The sequence below is a fragment of the Nasonia vitripennis genome (genome assembly GCF_009193385.2).
Source record: "Nasonia vitripennis strain AsymCx chromosome PSR unlocalized genomic scaffold, Nvit_psr_1.1 chrPSR_random0010, whole genome shotgun sequence".
Taxonomy (NCBI): Eukaryota; Metazoa; Arthropoda; class Insecta; order Hymenoptera; family Pteromalidae; genus Nasonia; species Nasonia vitripennis.
Window position 1 is genome coordinate 1 of NW_022279669.1, and position 24,520 is coordinate 24,520.

Here is a 24,520-nt window from a genome sequence, read left to right on the forward strand (position 1 = left end):
AAAACAAGATGGCGACGCTGATAACGAACGAGCAGCAGTTGAGAAAGCAATGCCGTTGTCGTGGGTAATATAATCAAAAGTCTCGACTTATGATTGGATATTTAAAGTATATCATACATCGATATGACAAATAATTTGCATGTCTCACGTATATTACGTCTTAAATGAAGAAGCAGTAATTTTATAAAACAAGATGCCGACACAGTAAATTTTATAAAACAAGATGGCCGACACTGAAAACCAGAGCAGCAGTTGAGAAAGCAATGCCGTTGTCGGGGTAATATAATCAAAAGAGTCTCGAATTATGATTGGATATTTAAAAGTATATCATACATCGATATGACAAATAATTTGCATGTCTCACGTATATTACGTCTTAAATGAAGAAGCAGTAAATTTTATAAAACAAGATGGCCGACACAGTAAATTTATTAAAACAAGATGGCCGACACTGAAAACCAGAGCAGCAGTTGAGAAAGCAATGCCGTGGTTGGGGTAATATAATCAAAAGTCTCGACTTATGATTGGATATTTAAAGTATATCATACTTCGATATGACAAATAATTTGCATGTCTAACGTACGTCTTAAATGAAGAAGCAGTAAATTTTATAAAACAAGATGGCCGACACTGAAAACCAGAGCAGCAGTTGAGAAAGCAATGCCGTGGTCGGGGGTAATATAATCAAAAGTCTCGACTTATGATTGGATATTTAAAGTATATCATACTTCGATATGACAAATAATTTGCATGTCTTAATTACGTCTTAAATGAAGAAGCAGTAAATTTTATAAAACAAGATGGCCGACACTGAAAACCAGAGCAGCAGTTGAGAAAGCAATGCCGTTGTCGGGTAATATAATCAAAAGTCTCGACTTATGATTGGATATTTAAAGTATATCATACATCGATATGACAAATAATTTGCATGTCTAACGTATATTACGTCTTAAATGAAGAAGCAGTAAATTTTATAAAACAAGATGGCCGACACTGAAAACCAGAGCAGCAGTTGAGAAAGCAATGCCGTTGTCGGGGTAATATAATCAAAAGTCTCGACTTATGATTGGATATTTAAAGTATATCATACTTCGATATGACAAATAATTTGCATGTCTAACGTTACGTCTTAAATGAAGAAGCAGTAAATTTTATAAAACAAGATGGCCGACACTGAAAACAGAGCAGCAGTTGAGAAAGCAATGCCGTTGTCGGGGTAATATAATCAAAAGTCTCGAATTATGATTGGATATTTAAAGTATATCATACATCGATATGACAAATAATTTGCATGTCTCACGTATATTACGTCTTAAATGAAGAAGCAGTAAATTTTATAAAAACAAGATGGCCGACACAGTAAATTTTATAAAACAAGATGGCCGACACTGAAAACCAGAGCAGCAGTTGAGAAAGCAATGCCGTGGTCGGGGTAATATAATCAAAAGTCTCGACTTATGATTGGATATTTAAAGTATATCATACTTCGATATGACAAATAATTTGCATGTCTCACGTATATTACGTCTTAAATGAAGAAGCAGTAAATTTTATAAAACAAGATGGCCGACACTGAAAACCAGAGCAGCAGTTGAGAAAGCAATGCCGTTGTCGGGGTAATATAATCAAAAGTCTCGACTTATGATTGGATATTTAAAGTATATCATACATCGATATGACAAATAATTTGCATGTCTCACGTATATTACGTCTTAAATGAAGAAGCAGTAAATTTTAAAAACAAGATGGCCGACACAGTAAATTTTATAAAACAAGATGGCCCGACACTGAAAACCAGAGCAGCAGTTGAGAAAGCAATGCTTTGTCGGGGTAATATAATCAAAAGTCTCGACTTATGATTGGATATTTAAAGTATATCATACATCGATATGACAAATAATTTGCATGTCTCACGTATATTACGTCTTAAATGAAGAAGCAGTAAATTTTATAAAACAAGATGCCGACACAGTAATTTTATAAACAAGATGGCCGACACTGAAAACCAGAGCAGCAGTTGAGAAAGCAAATGCCGTTGTCGGGGTAATATAATCAAAAGTCTCGACTTATGATTGGATATTTAAAGTATATCATACTTCGATATGACAAATAATTTGCATGTCTCTAACGTTATTACGTCTTAAATGAAGAAGCAGTAAATTTTATAAAACAAGATGGCCGACACTGAAAACCAGAGCAGCAGTTGAGAAAGCAATGCCGTGGTCGGGGTAATATAATCAAAAGTCTCGACTTATGATTGGATATTTAAAGTATATCATACTTCGATATGACAAATAATTTGCATGTCTAACGTACGTCTTAAATGAAGAAGCAGTAAATTTTATAAAACAAGATGCCGACACTGAAAACCAGAGCAGCAGTTGAGAAAGCAATGCCGTTGTCGGGGTAATATAATCAAAAGTCTCGAATTATGATTGGATATTTAAAGTATATCATACTCGATATGACAAATAATTTGCATGTCTCACGTATATTACGTCTTAAATGAAGAAGCAGTAAATTTTATAAAACAAGATGGCCGACACAGTAATTTTATAAACAAGATGCCGACACTGAAAACCAGCAGCAGTTGAGAAAGCAATGCCGTTGTCGGGTAATATAATCAAAAGTCTCGACTTATGATTGGATATTTAAAGTATATCATACTTCGATATGACAAATAATTTGCATGTCTAACGTATATTACGTCTTAAATGAAGAAGCAGTAAATTTTATAAAACAAGATGGCCGACACTGAAAACCAGAGCAGCAGTTGAGAAAGCAATGCCGTTGTCGGGTAATATAATCAAAAGTCTCGACTTATGATTGGATATTTAAAGTATATCATACTTCGATATGACAAATAATTTGCATGTCTCACGTATATTACGTCTTAAATGAAGAAGCAGTAAATTTTATAAAACAAGATGGCCGACACTGAAAACCAGAGCAGCAGTTGAGAAAGCAATGCCGTGGTCGGGGTAATATAATCAAAAGTCTCGACTTATGATTGGATATTTAAAGTATATCATACTTCGATATGACAAATAATTTGCATGTCTAACGTACGTCTTAAATGAAGAAGCAGTAAATTTTATAAAACAAGATGGCCGACACTGAAAACCAGAGCAGCAGTTGAGAAAGCAATGCCGTTGGTCGGGTAATATAATCAAAAGTCTCGACTTATGATTGGATATTTAAAGTATATCATACTTCGATATGACAAATAATTTGCATGTCTAACGTATATTACGTCTTAAATGAAGAAGCAGTAAATTTTATAAAACAAGATGGCCGACGCTGATAACACGAGCAGCAGTTGAGAAAGCAATGCCGTTGTCGGGGTAATATAATCAAAAGTCTCGACTTATGATTGGATATTTAAAGTATATCATACATCGATATGACAAATAATTTGCATGTCTAACGTATATTACGTCTTAAATGAAGAAGCAGTAAATTTTATAAACAAGATGGGCCGACACTGAAAACAGAGCAGCAGTTGAGAAAGCAATGCCGTGGTCGGGTAATATAATCAAAAGTCTCGACTTATGATTGGATATTTAAAGTATATCATACTTCGATATGACAAATAATTTGCATGTCTCACGTATATTACGTCTTAAATGAAGAAGCAGTAAATTTTATAAAAACAAGATGGCCGACACAGTAAATTTTTATAAAACAAGATGGCCGACACTGAAAACCAGAGCAGCAGTTGAGAAAAGCAATGCCGTTGTCGGGGTTAATATAATCAAAAGTCTCGAATTATGATTGGATATTTAAAGTATATCATACATCGATATGACAAATAATTTGCATGTCTCACGTATATTACGTCTTTAATGAAGAAGCAGTAAATTTTATAAAACAAGATGGCCGACACAGTAAATTTTATAAAACAAGATGGCCGACACTGAAAACCAGAGCAGCAGTTGAGAAAGCAATGCCGTGGTTGGGGTAATATAATCAAAAGTCTCGACTTATGATTGGATATTTAAGTATATCATACTTCGATATGACAAATAATTTGCATGTCTAACGTACGTCTTAAATGAAGAAGCAGTAAATTTTATAAAACAAGATGGCCGACACTGAAAACCAGAGCAGCAGTTGAGAAAGCAATGCCGTGGTCGGGGTAATATAATCAAAAGTCTCGACTTATGATTGGATATTTAAAGTATATCATACTTCGATATGACAAATAATTTGCATGTCTAACGTACGTCTTAAATGAAGAAGCAGTAAATTTTATAAAACAAGATGGCCGACACTGAAAACCAGAGCAGCAGTTGAGAAAGCAATGCCGTTGTCGGGGTAATATAATCAAAAGTCTCGACTTATGATTGGATATTTAAAGTATATCATACATCGATATGACAAATAATTTGCATGTCTAACGTATATTACGTCTTAAATGAAAAGCAGTAAATTTATAAAACAAGATGGCCGACACTGATAAACAGAGCAGCAGTTGAGAAAGCAATGCCGTTGTCGGGGTAATATAATCAAAAGTCTCGACTTATGATTGGATATTTAAAGTATATCATACATCGATATGACAAATAATTTGCATGTCTAACGTATATTACGTCTTAAATGAAGGAGCAGTAAATTTTATAAAACAAGATGGCCGACACTGAAAAACAGAGCAGCAGTTGAGAAAGCAATGCCGTTGTCGGGGTAATATAATCAAAAGTCTCGACTTATGATTGGATATTTAAAGTATATCATACATCGATATGACAAATAATTTGCATGTCTAACGTATATTACGTCTTAATGAAGAAGCAGTAAATTTTATAAAACAAGATGGCCGACACAGTAAATTTTATAAAACAGATGGCCGACACTGAAAACCAGAGCAGCAGTTGAGAAAGCAATGCCGTTGTCGGGTAATATAATCAAAAGTCTCGACTTATGATTGGATATTTAAAGTATATCATACATCGATATGACAAATAATTTGCATGTCTCACGTATATTACGTCTTAAATGAAGAAGCAGTAAATTTTATAAACAAGATGGCCGACACAGTAAATTTTATAAAACAAGATGGCCGACACTGAAAACCAGAGCAGCAGTTGAGAAAGCAATGCCGTGGTTGGGGTAATATAATCAAAAGTCTCGACTTATGATTGGATATTTAAAGTATATCATACTTCGATATGACAAATAATTTGCATGTCTAACGTACGTCTTAAATGAAGAAGCAGTAAATTTTATAAAACAAGATGGCCGACACTGAAAACCAGAGCAGCAGTTGAGAAAGCAATGCCGTGGTTGGGGTAATATAATCAAAAGTCTCGACTTATGATTGGATATTTAAAGTATATCATACTTCGATATGACAAATAATTTGCATGTCTAACGTACGTCTTAAATGAAGAAGCAGTAAATTTATAAAACAAGATGGCCGACACTGAAAACCAGAGCAGCAGTTGAGAAAGCAATGCCGTTGTCGGGGTAATATAATCAAAAGTCTCGACTTATGATTGGATATTTAAAGTATATCATACATCGATATGACAAATAATTTGCATGTCTAACGTATATTACGTCTTAAATGAAGAAGCAGTAAATTTTATAAAACAAGATGGCCGACACTGAAAACCAGAGCAGCAGTTGAGAAAGCAATGCCGTGGTCGGGGTAATATAATCAAAAGTCTCGACTTATGATTGATTGGATATTTAAAGTATATCATACTTCGATATGACAAATAATTTGCATGTCTAACGTACGTCTTAAATGAAGAAGCAGTAAATTTTATAAAACAAGATGGCCGACACTGAAAACCAGAGCAGCAGTTGAGAAAGCAATGCCGTTGTCGGGTAATATAATCAAAAGTCTCGAATTATGATTGGATATTTAAAGTATATCATACATCGATATGACAAATAATTTGCATGTCTCACGTATATTACGTCTTAAATGAAGAAGCAGTAAATTTTATAAAACAAGATGGCCGACACAGTAAATTTTATAAAACAAGATGGCCGACACTGAAAACCAGAGCAGCAGTTGAGAAAGCAATGCCGTGTCGGGGTAATATAATCAAAAGTCTCGACTTATGATTGGATATTTAAAGTATATCATACTTCGATATGACAAATAATTTGCATGTCTAACGTATATTACGTCTTAAATGAAGAAGCAGTAAATTTTATAAAACAAGATGGCCGACACTGAAAACCAGAGCAGCAGTTGAGAAAGCAATGCCGTTGTCGGGGTAATATAATCAAAAGTCTCGACTTATGATTGGATATTTAAAGTATATCATACATCGATATGACAAATAATTTGCATGTCTCACGTATATTACGTCTTAAATGAAGAAGCAGTAAATTTTATAAAACAAGATGGCCGACACAGTAAATTTTATAAAACAAGATGGCCGACACTGAAAACCAGAGCAGCAGTTGAGAAAGCAATGCCGTGTCGGGGTAATATAATCAAAAGTCTCGACTTATGATTGGATATTTAAAGTATATCATACATCGATATGACAAATAATTTGCATGTCTCACGTATATTACGTCTTAAATGAAGAAGCAGTAAATTTTATAAAACAAGATGGCCGACACAGTAAATTTTATAAAACAAGATGGCCGACACTGAAAACCAGAGCAGCAGTTGAGAAAGCAATGCCGTTGTCGGGGTAATATAATCAAAAGTCTCGACTTATGATTGGATATTTAAAGTATATCATACTTCGATATGACAAATAATTTGCATGTCTAACGTATATTACGTCTTAAATGAAGAAGCAGTAAATTTTATAAAACAAGATGGCCGACACTGAAAACCAGAGCAGCAGTTGAGAAAGCAATGCCGTTGGCGGGTAATATAATCAAAAGTCTCGACTTATGATTGGATATTTAAAGTATATCATACTTCGATATGACAAATAATTTGCATGTCTAACGTACGTCTTAAATGAAGAAGCAGTAAATTTTATAAAACAAGATGGCCGACACTGAAAACCAGAGCAGCAGTTGAGAAAGCAATGCCGTTGTCGGGGTAATATAATCAAAAGTCTCGAATTATGATTGGATATTTAAAGTATATCATACATCGATATGACAAATAATTTGCATGTCTCACGTATATTACGTCTTAAATGAAGAAGCAGTAAATTTTTATAAAACAAGATGGCCGACACAGTAAATTTTATAAAACAAGATGGCCGACACTGAAACCAGAGCAGCAGTTGAGAAAGCAATGCCGTTGTCGGGTAATATAATCAAAAGTCTCGAATTATGATTGGATATTTAAAGTAATCATTACATCGATATGACAAATAATTTGCATGTCTCACGTATATTACGTCTTAAATGAAGAAGCAGTAAATTTTATAAAACAAGATGGCCGACACTGAAAACCAGAGCAGCAGTTGAGAAAGCAATGCCGTTGTCGGGGTAATATAATCAAAAGTCTCGACTTATGATTGGATATTTAAAGTATATCATACTTCGATATGACAAATAATTTGCATGTCTAACGTATATTACGTCTTAAATGAAGAAGCAGTAAATTTTATAAAACAAGATGGCCGACACTGAAAACCAGAGCAGCAGTTGAGAAAGCAATGCCGTTGTCGGGGGTAATATAATCAAAAGTCTCGACTTATGATTGGATATTTAAAGTATATCATACTTCGATATGACAAATAATTTGCATGTCTAACGTACGTCTTAAATGAAGAAGCAGTAAATTTTATAAAACAAGATGGCCGACACTGAAAACCAGAGCAGCAGTTGAGAAAGCAATGCCGTGGTCGGGGTAATATAATCAAAAGTCTCGACTTATGATTGGATATTTAAAGTATATCATACTTCGATATGACAAATAATTTGCATGTCTAACGTATATTACGTCTTAAATGAAGAAGCAGTAAATTTTATAAAACAAGATGCCGACACTGAAAACAGAGCAGCAGTTGAGAAAGCAATGCCGTTGTCGGGGTAATATAATCAAAAGTCTCGACTTATGATTGGATATTTAAAGTATATCATACTTCGATATGACAAATAATTTGCATGTCTAACGTATATTACGTCTTAAATGAAGAAGCAGTAAATTTTATAAAACAAGATGGCCGACACTGAAAACCAGAGCAGCAGTTGAGAAAGCAATGCCGTTGTCGGGGTAATATAATCAAAAGTCTCGACTTATGATTGGATATTTAAAGTATATCATACATCGATATGACAAATAATTTGCATGTCTAACGTATATTAAATGAAGAGCAGTAAATTTTAAAACAAGATGGCCGACACAGTAAATTTTATAAAACAAGATGGCCGACACTGAAAACCAGAGCAGCAGTTGAGAAAGCAATGCCGTTGTCGGGGTAATATAATCAAAAGTCTCGACTTATGATTGGATATTTAAAGTATATCATACATCGATATGACAAATAATTTGCATGTCTCACGTATATTACGTCTTAAATGAAGAAGCAGTAAATTTTATAAAACAAGATGGCCGACACTAAATTTTATAAAACAGATGGCCGACACTGAAAACCAGAGCAGCAGTTGAGAAAGCAATGCCGTGGTCGGGGTAATATAATCAAAAGTCTCGACTTATGATTGGATATTTAAAGTATATCATACTTCGATATGACAAATAATTTGCATGTCTAACGTACGTCTTAAATGAAGAAGCAGTAAATTTTATAAAACAAGATGGCCGACACTGAAAACCAGAGCAGCAGTTGAGAAAGCAATGCCGTGGTCGGGGTAATATAATCAAAAGTCTCGACTTATGATTGGATATTTAAAGTATATCATACTTCGATATGACAAATAATTTGCATGTCTAACGTACGTCTTAAATGAAGAAGCAGTAAATTTTATAAAACAAGATGGCCGACACTGAAAACCAGAGCAGCAGTTGAGAAAGCAATGCCGTTGTCGGGGTAATATAATCAAAAGTCTCGACTTATGATTGGATATTTAAAGTATATCATACTTCGATATGACAAATAATTTGCATGTCTAACGTATATTACGTCTTAAATGAAGAAGCAGTAAATTTTATAAAACAAGATGGCCGACACTGAAAACCAGAGCAGCAGTTGAGAAAGCAATGCCGTTGTCGGGTTAATATAATCAAAAGTCTCGACTTATGATTGGATATTTAAAGTATATCATACTTCGATATGACAAATAATTTGCATGTCTAACGTATATTACGTCTTAAATGAAGAAGCAGTAAATTTTATAAAACAAGATGGCCGACACTGAAAACCAGAGCAGCAGTTGAGAAAGCAATGCCGTTGTCGGGGTAATATAATCAAAAGTCTCGACTTATGATTGGATATTTAAAGTATATCATACATCGATATGACAAATAATTTGCATGTCTCACGTATATTACGTCTTAAATGAAGAAGCAGTAAATTTATAAAACAAGATGGCCGACACAGTAAATTTTATAAAACAAGATGGCCGACACTGAAAACCAGAGCAGCAGTTGAGAAAGCAATGCCGTTGTCGGGGTAATATAATCAAAAGTCTCGACTTATGATTGGATATTTAAAGTATATCATACTTCGATATGACAAATAATTTGCATGTCTAACGTATATTACGTCTTAAATGAAGAAGCAGTAAATTTTATAAAACAAGATGGCCGACACTGAAAACCAGAGCAGCAGTTGAGAAAGCAATGCCGTGGTCGGGGTAATATAATCAAAAGTCTCGACTTATGATTGGATATTTAAAGTATATCATACTTCGATATGACAAATAATTTGCATGTCTAACGTACGTCTTAAATGAAGAAGCAGTAAATTTTATAAAACAAGATGGCCGACACTGAAAACCAGAGCAGCAGTTGAGAAAGCAATGCCGTTGTCGGGGTAATATAATCAAAAGTCTCGACTTATGATTGGATATTTAAAGTATATCATACTTCGATATGACAAATAATTTGCATGTCTCACGTATATTACGTCTTAAATGAAGAAGCAGTAAATTTTATAAAACAAGATGGCCGACACAGTAAATTTTATAAAACAAGATGGCCGACACTGAAAACCAGAGCAGCAGTTGAGAAAGCAATGCCGTTGTCGGGGTAATATAATCAAAAGTCTCGACTTATGATTGGATATTTAAAGTATATCATACTTCGATATGACAAATAATTTGCATGTCTAACGTATATTACGTCTTAAATGAAGAAGCAGTAAATTTTATAAAACAAGATGGCCGACACTGAAAACCAGAGCAGCAGTTGAGAAAGCAATGCCGTTGTCGGGGTAATATAATCAAAAGTCTCGACTTATGATTGGATATTTAAAGTATATCATACATCGATATGACAAATAATTTGCATGTCTAACGTATATTACGTCTTAAATGAAGAAGCAGTAAATTTTATAAAACAAGATGGCCGACACAGTAAATTTTATAAAACAAGATGGCCGACACTGAAAACCAGAGCAGCAGTTGAGAAAGCAATGCCGTGGTCGGGGTAATATAATCAAAAGTCTCGACTTATGATTGGATATTTAAAGTATATCATACTTCGATATGACAAATAATTTGCATGTCTCACGTATATTACGTCTTAAATGAAGAAGCAGTAAATTTTATAAAACAAGATGGCCGACACTGAAAACCAGAGCAGCAGTTGAGAAAGCAATGCCGTGGTCGGGGTAATATAATCAAAAGTCTCGACTTATGATTGGATATTTAAAGTATATCATACTTCGATATGACAAATAATTTGCATGTCTAACGTACGTCTTAAATGAAGAAGCAGTAAATTTTATAAAACAAGATGGCCGACACTGAAAACCAGAGCAGCAGTTGAGAAAGCAATGCCGTGGTCGGGGTAATATAATCAAAAGTCTCGACTTATGATTGGATATTTAAAGTATATCATACTTCGATATGACAAATAATTTGCATGTCTAACGTATATTACGTCTTAAATGAAGAAGCAGTAAATTTTATAAAACAAGATGGCCGACACTGAAAACCAGAGCAGCAGTTGAGAAAGCAATGCCGTGGTCGGGGTAATATAATCAAAAGTCTCGACTTATGATTGGATATTTAAAGTATATCATACTTCGATATGACAAATAATTTGCATGTCTAACGTACGTCTTAAATGAAGAAGCAGTAAATTTTATAAAACAAGATGGCCGACACTGAAAACCAGAGCAGCAGTTGAGAAAGCAATGCCGTTGTCGGGGTAATATAATCAAAAGTCTCGACTTATGATTGGATATTTAAAGTATATCATACATCGATATGACAAATAATTTGCATGTCTCACGTATATTACGTCTTAAATGAAGAAGCAGTAAATTTTATAAACAAGATGGCCGACACAGTAAATTTTATAAAACAAGATGGCCGACACTGAAAACCAGAGCAGCAGTTGAGAAAGCAATGCCGTTGTCGGGGTAATATAATCAAAAGTCTCGACTTATGATTGGATATTTAAAGTATATCATACATCGATATGACAAATAATTTGCATGTCTAACGTATATTACGTCTTAAATGAAGAAGCAGTAAATTTTATAAAACAAGATGGCCGACACTGAAAACCAGAGCAGCAGTTGAGAAAGCAATGCCGTTGTCGGGGTAATATAATCAAAAGTCTCGACTTATGATTGGATATTTAAAGTATATCATACTTCGATATGACAAATAATTTGCATGTCTAACGTATATTACGTCTTAAATGAAGAAGCAGTAAATTTTATAAAACAAGATGGCCGACACTGAAAACCAGAGCAGCAGTTGAGAAAGCAATGCCGTGGTCGGGGTAATATAATCAAAAGTCTCGACTTATGATTGGATATTTAAAGTATATCATACTTCGATATGACAAATAATTTGCATGTCTAACGTACGTCTTAAATGAAGAAGCAGTAAATTTTATAAAACAAGATGGCCGACACTGAAAACCAGAGCAGCAGTTGAGAAAGCAATGCCGTGGTCGGGGTAATATAATCAAAAGTCTCGACTTATGATTGGATATTTAAAGTATATCATACTTCGATATGACAAATAATTTGCATGTCTACGTATATTACGTCTTAAATGAAGAAGCAGTAAATTTTATAAAACAAGATGGCCGACACTGAAAACCAGAGCAGCAGTTGAGAAAGCAATGCCGTTGTCGGGGTAATATAATCAAAAGTCTCGACTTATGATTGGATATTTAAAGTATATCATACTTCGATATGACAAATAATTTGCATGTCTAACGTATATTACGTCTTAAATGAAGAAGCAGTAAATTTTATAAAACAAGATGGCGACACAGTAAATTTTATAAAACAAGATGGCCGACACTGAAAACCAGAGCAGCAGTTGAGAAAGCAATGCCGTGGTTGGGGTAATATAATCAAAAGTCTCGACTTATGATTGGATATTTAAAGTATATCATACTTCGATATGACAAATAATTTGCATGTCTAACGTACGTCTTAAATGAAGAAGCAGTAAATTTTATAAAACAAGATGGCCGACACTGAAAACCAGAGCAGCAGTTGAGAAAGCAATGCCGTGGTCGGGGTAATATAATCAAAAGTCTCGACTTATGATTGGATATTTAAAGTATATCATACTTCGATATGACAAATAATTTGCATGTCTAACGTACGTCTTAAATGAAGAAGCAGTAAATTTTATAAAACAAGATGGCCGACACTGAAAACCAGAGCAGCAGTTGAGAAAGCAATGCCGTTGTCGGGGTAATATAATCAAAAGTCTCGACTTATGATTGGATATTTAAAGTATATCATACTTCGATATGACAAATAATTTGCATGTCTAACGTATATTACGTCTTAAATGAAGAAGCAGTAAATTTTATAAAACAAGATGGCCGACACTGAAAACCAGAGCAGCAGTTGAGAAAGCAATGCCGTTGTCGGGGTAATATAATCAAAAGTCTCGACTTATGATTGGATATTTAAAGTATATCATACTTCGATATGACAAATAATTTGCATGTCTAACGTATATTACGTCTTAAATGAAGAAGCAGTAAATTTTATAAAACAAGATGGCCGACACTGAAAACCAGAGCAGCAGTTGAGAAAGCAATGCCGTTGTCGGGGTAATATAATCAAAAGTCTCGACTTATGATTGGATATTTAAAGTATATCATACTTCGATATGACAAATAATTTGCATGTCTAACGTACGTCTTAAATGAAGAAGCAGTAAATTTTATAAAACAAGATGGCCGACACTGAAAACCAGAGCAGCAGTTGAGAAAGCAATGCCGTGGTCGGGGTAATATAATCAAAAGTCTCGACTTATGATTGGATATTTAAAGTATATCATACTTCGATATGACAAATAATTTGCATGTCTAACGTATATTACGTCTTAAATGAAGAAGCAGTAAATTTTATAAAACAAGATGGCCGACACTGAAAACCAGAGCAGCAGTTGAGAAAGCAATGCCGTGTCGGGGTAATATAATCAAAAGTCTCGACTTATGATTGGATATTTAAAGTATATCATACTTCGATATGACAAATAATTTGCATGTCTAACGTATATTACGTCTTAAATGAAGAAGCAGTAAATTTTATAAAACAAGATGGCCGACACTGAAAACCAGAGCAGCAGTTGAGAAAGCAATGCCGTGGTCGGGGTAATATAATCAAAAGTCTCGACTTATGATTGGATATTTAAAGTATATCATACTTCGATATGACAAATAATTTGCATGTCTAACGTACGTCTTAAATGAAGAAGCAGTAAATTTTATAAAACAAGATGGCCGACACTGAAAACCAGAGCAGCAGTTGAGAAAGCAATGCCGTTGTCGGGGTAATATAATCAAAAGTCTCGACTTATGATTGGATATTTAAAGTATATCATACATCGATATGACAAATAATTTGCATGTCTCACGTATATTACGTCTTAAATGAAGAAGCAGTAAATTTTATAAAACAAGATGGCCGACACAGTAAATTTTATAAAACTAGATGGCCGACACTGAAAACCAGAGCAGCAGTTGAGAAAGCAATGCCGTTGTCGGGGTAATATAATCAAAAGTCTCGACTTATGATTGGATATTTAAAGTATATCATACTTCGATATGACAAATAATTTGCATGTCTAACGTATATTACGTCTTAAATGAAGAAGCAGTAAATTTTATAAAACAAGATGGCCGACACTGAAAACCAGAGCAGCAGTTGAGAAAGCAATGCCGTTGTCGGGGTAATATAATCAAAAGTCTCGACTTATGATTGGATATTTAAAGTATATCATACTTCGATATGACAAATAATTTGCATGTCTAACGTATATTACGTCTTAAATGAAGAAGCAGTAAATTTTATAAAACAAGATGGCCGACACTGAAAACCAGAGCAGCAGTTGAGAAAGCAATGCCGTGGTCGGGGTAATATAATCAAAAGTCTCGACTTATGATTGGATATTTAAAGTATATCATACTTCGATATGACAAATAATTTGCATGTCTAACGTACGTCTTAAATGAAGAAGCAGTAAATTTTATAAAACAAGATGGCCGACACTGAAAACCAGAGCAGCAGTTGAGAAAGCAATGCCGTGGTCGGGGTAATATAATCAAAAGTCTCGACTTATGATTGGATATTTAAAGTATATCATACTTCGATATGACAAATAATTTGCATGTCTAACGTATATTACGTCTTAAATGAAGAAGCAGTAAATTTTATAAAACAAGATGGCCGACACTGAAAACCAGAGCAGCAGTTGAGAAAGCAATGCCGTGGTCGGGGTAATATAATCAAAAGTCTCGACTTATGATTGGATATTTAAAGTATATCATACTTCGATATGACAAATAATTTGCATGTCTCACGTATATTACGTCTTAAATGAAGAAGCAGTAAATTTTATAAAACAAGATGGCCGACACAGTAAATTTTATAAAACAAGATGGCGACACTGAAAACAGAGCAGCAGTTGAGAAAGCAATGCCGTGTTGGGGTAATATAATCAAAAGTCTCGACTTATGATTGGATATTTAAAGTATATCATACTTCGATATGACAAATAATTTGCATGTCTAACGTACGTCTTAAATGAAGAAGCAGTAAATTTTATAAAACAAGATGGCCGACACTGAAAACCAGAGCAGCAGTTGAGAAAGCAATGCCGTGGTCGGGGTAATATAATCAAAAGTCTCGACTTATGATTGGATATTTAAAGTATATCATACTTCGATATGACAAATAATTTGCATGTCTAACGTATATTACGTCTTAAATGAAGAAGCAGTAAATTTTATAAAACAAGATGGCCGACACTGAAAACCAGAGCAGCAGTTGAGAAAGCAATGCCGTTGTCGGGGTAATATAATCAAAAGTCTCGACTTATGATTGGATATTTAAAGTATATCATACATCGATATGACAAATAATTTGCATGTCTAACGTATATTACGTCTTAAATGAAGAAGCAGTAAATTTTATAAAACAAGATGGCCGACACTGAAAACCAAGCAGCAGTTGAGAAAGCAATGCCGTGTCGGGGTAATATAATCAAAAGTCTCGACTTATGATTGGATATTTAAAGTATATCATACTTCGATATGACAAATAATTTGCATGTCTACGTATATTACGTCTTAAATGAAGAAGCAGTAATTTTATAAAACAAGATGGCCGACACAGTAAATTTTATAAAACAGATGGCCGACACTGAAAACCAGAGCAGCAGTTGAGAAAGCAATGCCGTTGTCGGGGTAATATAATCAAAAGTCTCGACTTATGATTGGATATTTAAAGTATATCATACATCGATATGACAAATAATTTGCATGTCTCACGTATATTACGTCTTAAATGAAGAAGCAGTAAATTTTATAAAACAAGATGGCCGACACAGTAAATTTATAAAACAAGATGGCCGACACTGAAAACCAGAGCAGCAGTTGAGAAAGCAATGCCGTGGTCGGGGTAATATAATCAAAAGTCTCGACTTATGATTGGATATTTAAAGTATATCATACTTCGATATGACAAATAATTTGCATGTCTAACGTACGTCTTAAATGAAGAAGCAGTAAATTTTATAAAACAAGATGGCCGACACTGAAAACCAGAGCAGCAGTTGAGAAAGCAATGCCGTGTTGGGGTAATATAATCAAAAGTCTCGACTTATGATTGGATATTTAAAGTATATCATACTTCGATATGACAAATAATTTGCATGTCTAACGTACGTCTTAAATGAAGAAGCAGTAAATTTTATAAAACAAGATGGCCGACACTGAAAACCAGAGCAGCAGTTGAGAAAGCAATGCCGTTGTCGGGGTAATATAATCAAAAGTCTCGACTTATGATTGGATATTTAAAGTATATCATACTTCGATATGACAAATAATTTGCATGTCTAACGTATATTACGTCTTAAATGAAGAAGCAGTAAATTTTATAAAACAAGATGGCCGACACTGAAAACCAGAGCAGCAGTTGAGAAAGCAATGCCGTGGTCGGGGTAATATAATCAAAAGTCTCGACTTATGATTGGATATTTAAAGTATATCATACTTCGATATGACAAATAATTTGCATGTCTAACGTACGTCTTAAATGAAGAAGCAGTAAATTTTATAAAACAAGATGGCCGACACTGAAAACCAGAGCAGCAGTTGAGAAAGCAATGCCGTTGTCGGGTAATATAATCAAAAGTCTCGACTTATGATTGGATATTTAAAGTATATCATACATCGATATGACAAATAATTTGCATGTCTAACGTATATTACGTCTTAAATGAAGAAGCAGTAAATTTTATAAAACAAGATGGCCGACACAGTAAATTTATAAAAAACGATGGCCGACACTGAAAACCAGAGCAGCAGTTGAGAAAGCAATGCCGTTGTCGGGGTAATATAATCAAAAGTCTCGACTTATGATTGGATATTTAAAGTATATCATACTTCGATATGACAAATAATTTGCATGTCTAACGTATATTACGTCTTAAATGAAGAAGCAGTAAATTTTATAAAACAAGATGGCCGACACTGAAAACCAGAGCAGCAGTTGAGAAAGCAATGCCGTTGTCGGGGTAATATAATCAAAAGTCTCGACTTATGATTGGATATTTAAAGTATATCATACATCGATATGACAAATAATTTGCATGTCTCACGTATATTACGTCTTAAATGAAGAAGCAGTAAATTTTATAAAACAAGATGGCCGACACAGTAAATTTTATAAAACAGATGGCCGACACTGAAAACCAGAGCAGCAGTTGAGAAAGCAATGCCGTTGTCGGGTAATATAATCAAAAGTCTCGACTTATGATTGGATATTTAAAGTATATCATACTTCGATATGACAAATAATTTGCATGTCTCACGTATATTACGTCTTAAATGAAGAAGCAGTAAATTTTATAAAACAAGATGGCCGACACTGAAAACCAGAGCAGCAGTTGAGAAAGCAATGCCGTGGTCGGGGTAATATAATCAAAAGTCTCGACTTATGATTGGATATTTAAAGTATATCATACTTCGATATGACAAATAATTTGCATGTCTACGTATATTACGTCTTAAATGAAGAAGCAGTAAATTTTATAAAACAAGATGGCCGACACTGAAAACCAGAGCAGCAGTTGAGAAAGCAATGCCGTGGTCGGGGTAATATAATCAAAAGTCTCGACTTATGATTGGATATTTAAAGTATCATACTTCGATATGACAAATAATTTGCATGTCTGTCTTAACGTACGTCTTAAATGAAGAAGCAGTAAATTTTATAAAACAAGATGGCCGACACTGAAAACCAGAGCAGCAGTTGAGAAAGCAATGCCGTGGTCGGGGTAATATAATCAAAAGTCTCGACTTATGATTGGATATTTAAAGTATATCATACTTCGATATGACAAATAATTTGCATGTCTAACGTATATTACGTCTTAAATGAAGAAGCAGTAAATTTTATAAAACAAGATGGCCGACACTGAAAACCAGAGCAGCAGTTGAGAAAGCAATGCCGTTGTCGGGGTAATATAATCAAAAGTCTCGACTTATGATTGGATATTTAAAGTATATCATACTTCGATATGACAAATAATTTGCATGTCTAACGTATATTACGTCTTAAATGAAGAAGCAGTAAATTTTATAAAACAAGATGGCCGACACTGAAAACCGAGCAGCAGTTGAGAAAGCAATGCCGTGTCGGGGTAATATAATCAAAAGTCTCGACTTATGATTGGATATTTAAAGTATATCATACATCGATATGACAAATAATTTGCATGTCTCACGTATATTACGTCTTAAATGAAGAAGCAGTAAATTTTATAAAACAAGATGGCCGACACAGTAAATTTTATAAAACAAGATGGCCGACACTGAAAACCAGAGCAGCAGTTGAGAAAGCAATGCCGTTGTCGGGGTAATATAATCAAAAGTCTCGAATTATGATTGGATATTTAAAGTATATCATACATCGATATGACAAATAATTTGCATGTCTCACGTATATTACGTCTTAAATGAAGAAGCAGTAAATTTTATAAAACAAGATGGCCGACACAGTAAATTTTATAAAACAAGATGGCCGACACTGAAAACCAGAGCAGCAGTTGAGAAAGCAATGCCGTGGTTGGGGTAATATAATCAAAAGTCTCGACTTATGATTGGATATTTAAAGTATATCATACTTCGATATGACAAATAATTTGCATGTCTAACGTACGTCTTAAATGAAGAAGCAGTAAATTTTATAAAACAAGATGGCCGACACTGAAAACCAGAGCAGCAGTTGAGAAAGCAATGCCGTTGTCGGGGTAATATAATCAAAAGTCTCGACTTATGATTGGATATTTAAAGTATATCATACTTCGATATGACAAATAATTTGCATGTCTAACGTACGTCTTAAATGAAGAAGCAGTAAATTTTATAAAACAAGATGGCCGACACTGAAAACCAGAGCAGCAGTTGAGAAAGCAATGCCGTTGTCGGGGTAATATAATCAAAAGTCTCGACTTATGATTGGATATTTAAAGTATATCATACATCGATATGACAAATAATTTGCATGTCTAACGTATATTACGTCTTAAATGAAGAAGCAGTAAATTTTATAAAACAAGATGGCCGACACTGAAAACCAGAGCAGCAGTTGAGAAAGCAATGCCGTGGTCGGGGTAATATAATCAAAAGTCTCGACTTATGATTGGATATTTAAAGTATATCATACTCGATATGACAAATAATTTGCATGTCTAACGTACGTCTTAAATGAAGAAGCAGTAAATTTTATAAAACAAGATGGCCGACACTGAAAACCAGAGCAGCAGTTGAGAAAGCAATGCCGTGGTCGGGGTAATATAATCAAAAGTCTCGACTTATGATTGGATATTTAAAGTATATCATACTTCGATATGACAAATAATTTGCATGTCTCAACGTATATTACGTCTTAAATGAAGAAGCAGTAAATTTATAAAAACACAAGATGGCCGACACTGAAAACCAGAGCAGCAGTTGAGAAAGCAATGCCGTGGTCGGGGTAATATAATCAAAAGTCTCGACTTATGATTGGATATTTAAAGTATATCATACTTCGATATGACAAATAATTTGCATGTCTAACGTACGTCTTAAATGAAGAAGCAGTAAATTTTATAAAACAAGATGGCCGACACTGAAAACCAGAGCAGCAGTTGAGAAAGCAATGCCGTGGTCGGGGTAATATAATCAAAAGTCTCGACTTATGATTGGATATTTAAAGTATATCATACTTCGATATGACAAATAATTTGCATGTCTAACGTATATTACGTCTTAAATGAAGAAGCAGTAAATTTTATAAAACAAGATGGCCGACACTGAAAACCAGAGCAGCAGTTGAGAAAGCAATGCCGTGGTCGGGGTAATATAATCAAAAGTCTCGACTTATGATTGGATATTTAAAGTATATCATACTTCGATATGACAAATAATTTGCATGTCTAACGTACGTCTTAAATGAAGAAGCAGTAAATTTTATAAAACAAGATGGCCGACACTGAAAACCAGAGCAGCAGTTGAGAAAGCAATGCCGTTGTCGGGGTAATATAATCAAAAGTCTCGACTTATGATTGGATATTTAAAGTATATCATACATCGATATGACAAATAATTTGCATGTCTCACGTATATTACGTCTTAAATGAAGAAGCAGTAAATTTTATAAAACAAGATGGCCGACACAGTAAATTTTATAAAACAAGATGGCCGACACTGAAAACCAGAGCAGCAGTTGAGAAAGCAATGCCGTTGTCGGGGTAATATAATCAAAAGTCTCGACTTATGATTGGATATTTAAAGTATATCATACTTCGATATGACAAATAATTTGCATGTCTAACGTATATTACGTCTTAAATGAAGAAGCAGTAAATTTTATAAAACAAGATGGCCGACACTGAAAACCAGAGCAGCAGTTGAGAAAGCAATGCCGTGGTCGGGGTAATATAATCAAAAGTCTCGACTTATGATTGGATATTTAAAGTATATCATACTTCGATATGACAAATAATTTGCATGTCTAACGTATATTACGTCTTAAATGAAGAAGCAGTAAATTTTATAAAACAAGATGGCCGACACTGAAAACCAGAGCAGCAGTTGAGAAAGCAATGCCGTGGTCGGGGTAATATAATCAAAAGTCTCGACTTATGATTGGATATTTAAAGTATATCATACTTCGATATGACAAATAATTTGCATGTCTAACGTACGTCTTAAATGAAGAAGCAGTAAATTTTATAAAACAAGATGGCCGACACTGAAAACCAGAGCAGCAGTTGAGAAAGCAATGCCGTGGTCGGGGTAATATAATCAAAAGTCTCGACTTATGATTGGATATTTAAAGTATATCATACTTCGATATGACAAATAATTTGCATGTCTAACGTATATTACGTCTTAAATGAAGAAGCAGTAAATTTTATAAAACAAGATGGCCGACACTGAAAACCAGAGCAGCAGTTGAGAAAGCAATGCCGTTGTCGGGGTAATATAATCAAAAGTCTCGACTTATGATTGGATATTTAAAGTATATCATACTTCGATATGACAAATAATTTGCATGTCTAACGTATATTACGTCTTAAATGAAGAAGCAGTAAATTTTATAAAACAAGATGGCCGACACTGAAAACCAGAGCAGCAGTTGAGAAAGCAATGCCGTGGTCGGGGTAATATAATCAAAAGTCTCGACTTATGATTGGATATTTAAAGTATATCATACTTCGATATGACAAATAATTTGCATGTCTCACGTATATTACGTCTTAAATGAAGAAGCAGTAAATTTTATAAAACAAGATGGCCGACACAGTAAATTTTATAAAACAAGATGGCCGACACTGAAAACCAGAGCAGCAGTTGAGAAAGCAATGCCGTTGTCGGGGTAATATAATCAAAAGTCTCGACTTATGATTGGATATTTAAAGTATATCATACATCGATATGACAAATAATTTGCATGTCTCACGTATATTACGTCTTAAATGAAGAAGCAGTAAATTTTATAAAACAAGATGGCCGACACAGTAAATTTTATAAAACAAGATGGCCGACACTGAAAACCAGAGCAGCAGTTGAGAAAGCAATGCCGTGGTTGGGGTAATATAATCAAAAGTCTCGACTTATGATTGGATATTTAAAGTATATCATACTTCGATATGACAAATAATTTGCATGTCTAACGTACGTCTTAAATGAAGAAGCAGTAAATTTTATAAAACAAGATGGCCGACACTGAAAACCAGAGCAGCAGTTGAGAAAGCAATGCCGTGGTCGGGGTAATATAATCAAAAGTCTCGACTTATGATTGGATATTTAAAGTATATCATACTTCGATATGACAAATAATTTGCATGTCTAACGTATATACGTCTTAAATGAAGAAGCAGTAAATTTTATAAAACAAGATGGCCGACACTGAAAACCAGAGCAGCAGTTGAGAAAGCAATGCCGTTGTCGGGGTAATATAATCAAAAGTCTCGACTTATGATTGGATATTTAAAGTATATCATACTTCGATATGACAAATAATTTGCATGTCTAACGTATATTACGTCTTAAATGAAGAAGCAGTAAATTTTAAAAACAAGATGGCCGACACTGAAAACCGAGAGCAGCAGTTGAGAAAGCAATGCCGTGGTCGGGGTAATATAATCAAAAGTCTCGACTTATGATTGGATATTTAAAATATATCATACTTCGATATGAACAAATAATTTTGCATGTCTAACGTATATTACGTCTTAAATGAAGAAGCAGTAAATTTTATAAAACAAGATGGCCGACACTGAAAACCAGAGCAGCAGTTGAGTAAGCAATGCCGTTGTCGGGGTAATATAATCAAAAGTCTCGAATTATGATTGGATATTTAAAGTATATCATACATCGATATGACAAATAATTTGCATGTCTCAACGTATATTACGTCTTAAATGAAGAACAGTAAATTTTTATAAAACAAGATGGCCGACACAGTAAATTTTATAAAACAAGATGGCCGACACTGAAAACCAGAGCAGCAGTTGAGAAAGCAATGCCGTGGTCGGGGTAATATATAATCAAAAGTCTCGACTTATGATTGGATATTTAAAGTATATCATACTTCGATATGACAAATAATTTGCATGTCTAACGTACGTCTTAAATGAAGAAGCAGTAAATTTTATAAAAACAAGATGGCCGACACTGAAAACCAGAGCAGCAGTTGAGAAAGCAATGCCGTGGTCGGGGTAATATAATCAAAAGTCTCGACTTATGATTGGATATTTAAAGTATATCATACATCGATATGACAAATAATTTGCATGTCTAACGTATATTACGTCTTAAATGAAGAAGCAGTAAATTTTATAAAACAAGATGGCCGACACTGAAAACAGCGAGCAGCAGTTGAGAAAGCAATGCCGTGGTCGGGGTAATATAATCAAAAGTCTCGACTTATGATTGGATATTTAAAGTATATCATACTTCGATATGACAAATAATTTGCATGTCTAACGTACGTCTTAAATGAAGAAGCAGTAAATTTTTATAAAACAAGATGGCCGACACTGAAAACCAGAGCAGCAGTTGAGAAAGCAATGCCGTGGTCGGGGTAATATAATCAAAAGTCTCGACTTATGATTGGATATTTAAAGTATATCATACTTCGATATGACAAATAATTTGCATGTCTAACGTACGTCTTAAATGAAGAAGCAGTAAATTTTATAAAACAAGATGGCCGACACTGAAAACCAGAGCAGCAGTTGAGAAAGCAATGCCGTGGTCGGGGTAATATAATCAAAAGTCTCGACTTATGATTGGATATTTAAAGTATATCATACTTCGATATGACAAATAATTTGCATGTCTAACGTACGTCTTAAATGAAGAAGCAGTAAATTTTTATAAACAAGATGGCCGACACTGAAAACCAGAGCAGCAGTTGAGAAAGCAATGCCGTTGTCGGGGTAATATAATCAAAAGTCTCGACTTATGATTGGATATTTAAAGTATATCATACATCGATATGACAAATAATTTGCATGTCTAACGTATATTACGTCTTAAATGAAGAAGCAGTAAATTTTATAAAACAAGATGGCCGACACTGAAAACCAGAGCAGCAGTTGAGAAAGCAATGCCGTGGTCGGGGTAATATAATCAAAAGTCTCGACTTATGATTGGATATTTAAAATATATCATACTTCGATATGACAAATAATTTGCATGTCTAACGTATATTACGTCTTAAATGAAGAAGCAGTAAATTTTATAAAACAAGATGGCCGACACTGAAAACCAGAGCAGCAGTTGAGAAAGCAATGCCGTTGTCGGGGTAATATAATCAAAAGTCTCGAATTATGATTGGATATTTAAAGTATATCATACATCGATATGACAAATAATTTGCATGTCTCACGTATATTACGTCTTAAATGAAGAAGCAGTAAATTTTATAAAACAAGATGGCCGACACAGTAAATTTTATAAAACAAGATGGCCGACACTGAAAACCAGAGCAGCAGTTGAGAAAGCAATGCCGTGGTTGGGGTAATATAATCAAAAGTCTCGACTTATGATTGGATATTTAAAGTATATCATACTTCGATATGACAAATAATTTGCATGTCTAACGTACGTCTTAAATGAAGAAGCAGTAAATTTTATAAAACAAGATGGCCGACACTGAAAACCAGAGCAGCAGTTGAGAAAGCAATGCCGTGGTCGGGGTAATATAATCAAAAGTCTCGACTTATGATTGGATATTTAAAGTATATCATACTTCGATATGACAAATAATTTGCATGTCTAACGTATATTACGTCTTAAATGAAGAAGCAGTAAATTTTTATAAAACAAGATGGCCGACACTGAAAACGAGCAGCAGTTGAGAAAGCAATGCCGTGGTCGGGGTAATATAATCAAAAGTCTCGACTTATGATTGGATATTTAAAGTATATCATACTTCGATATGACAAATAATTTGCATGTCTAACGTACGTC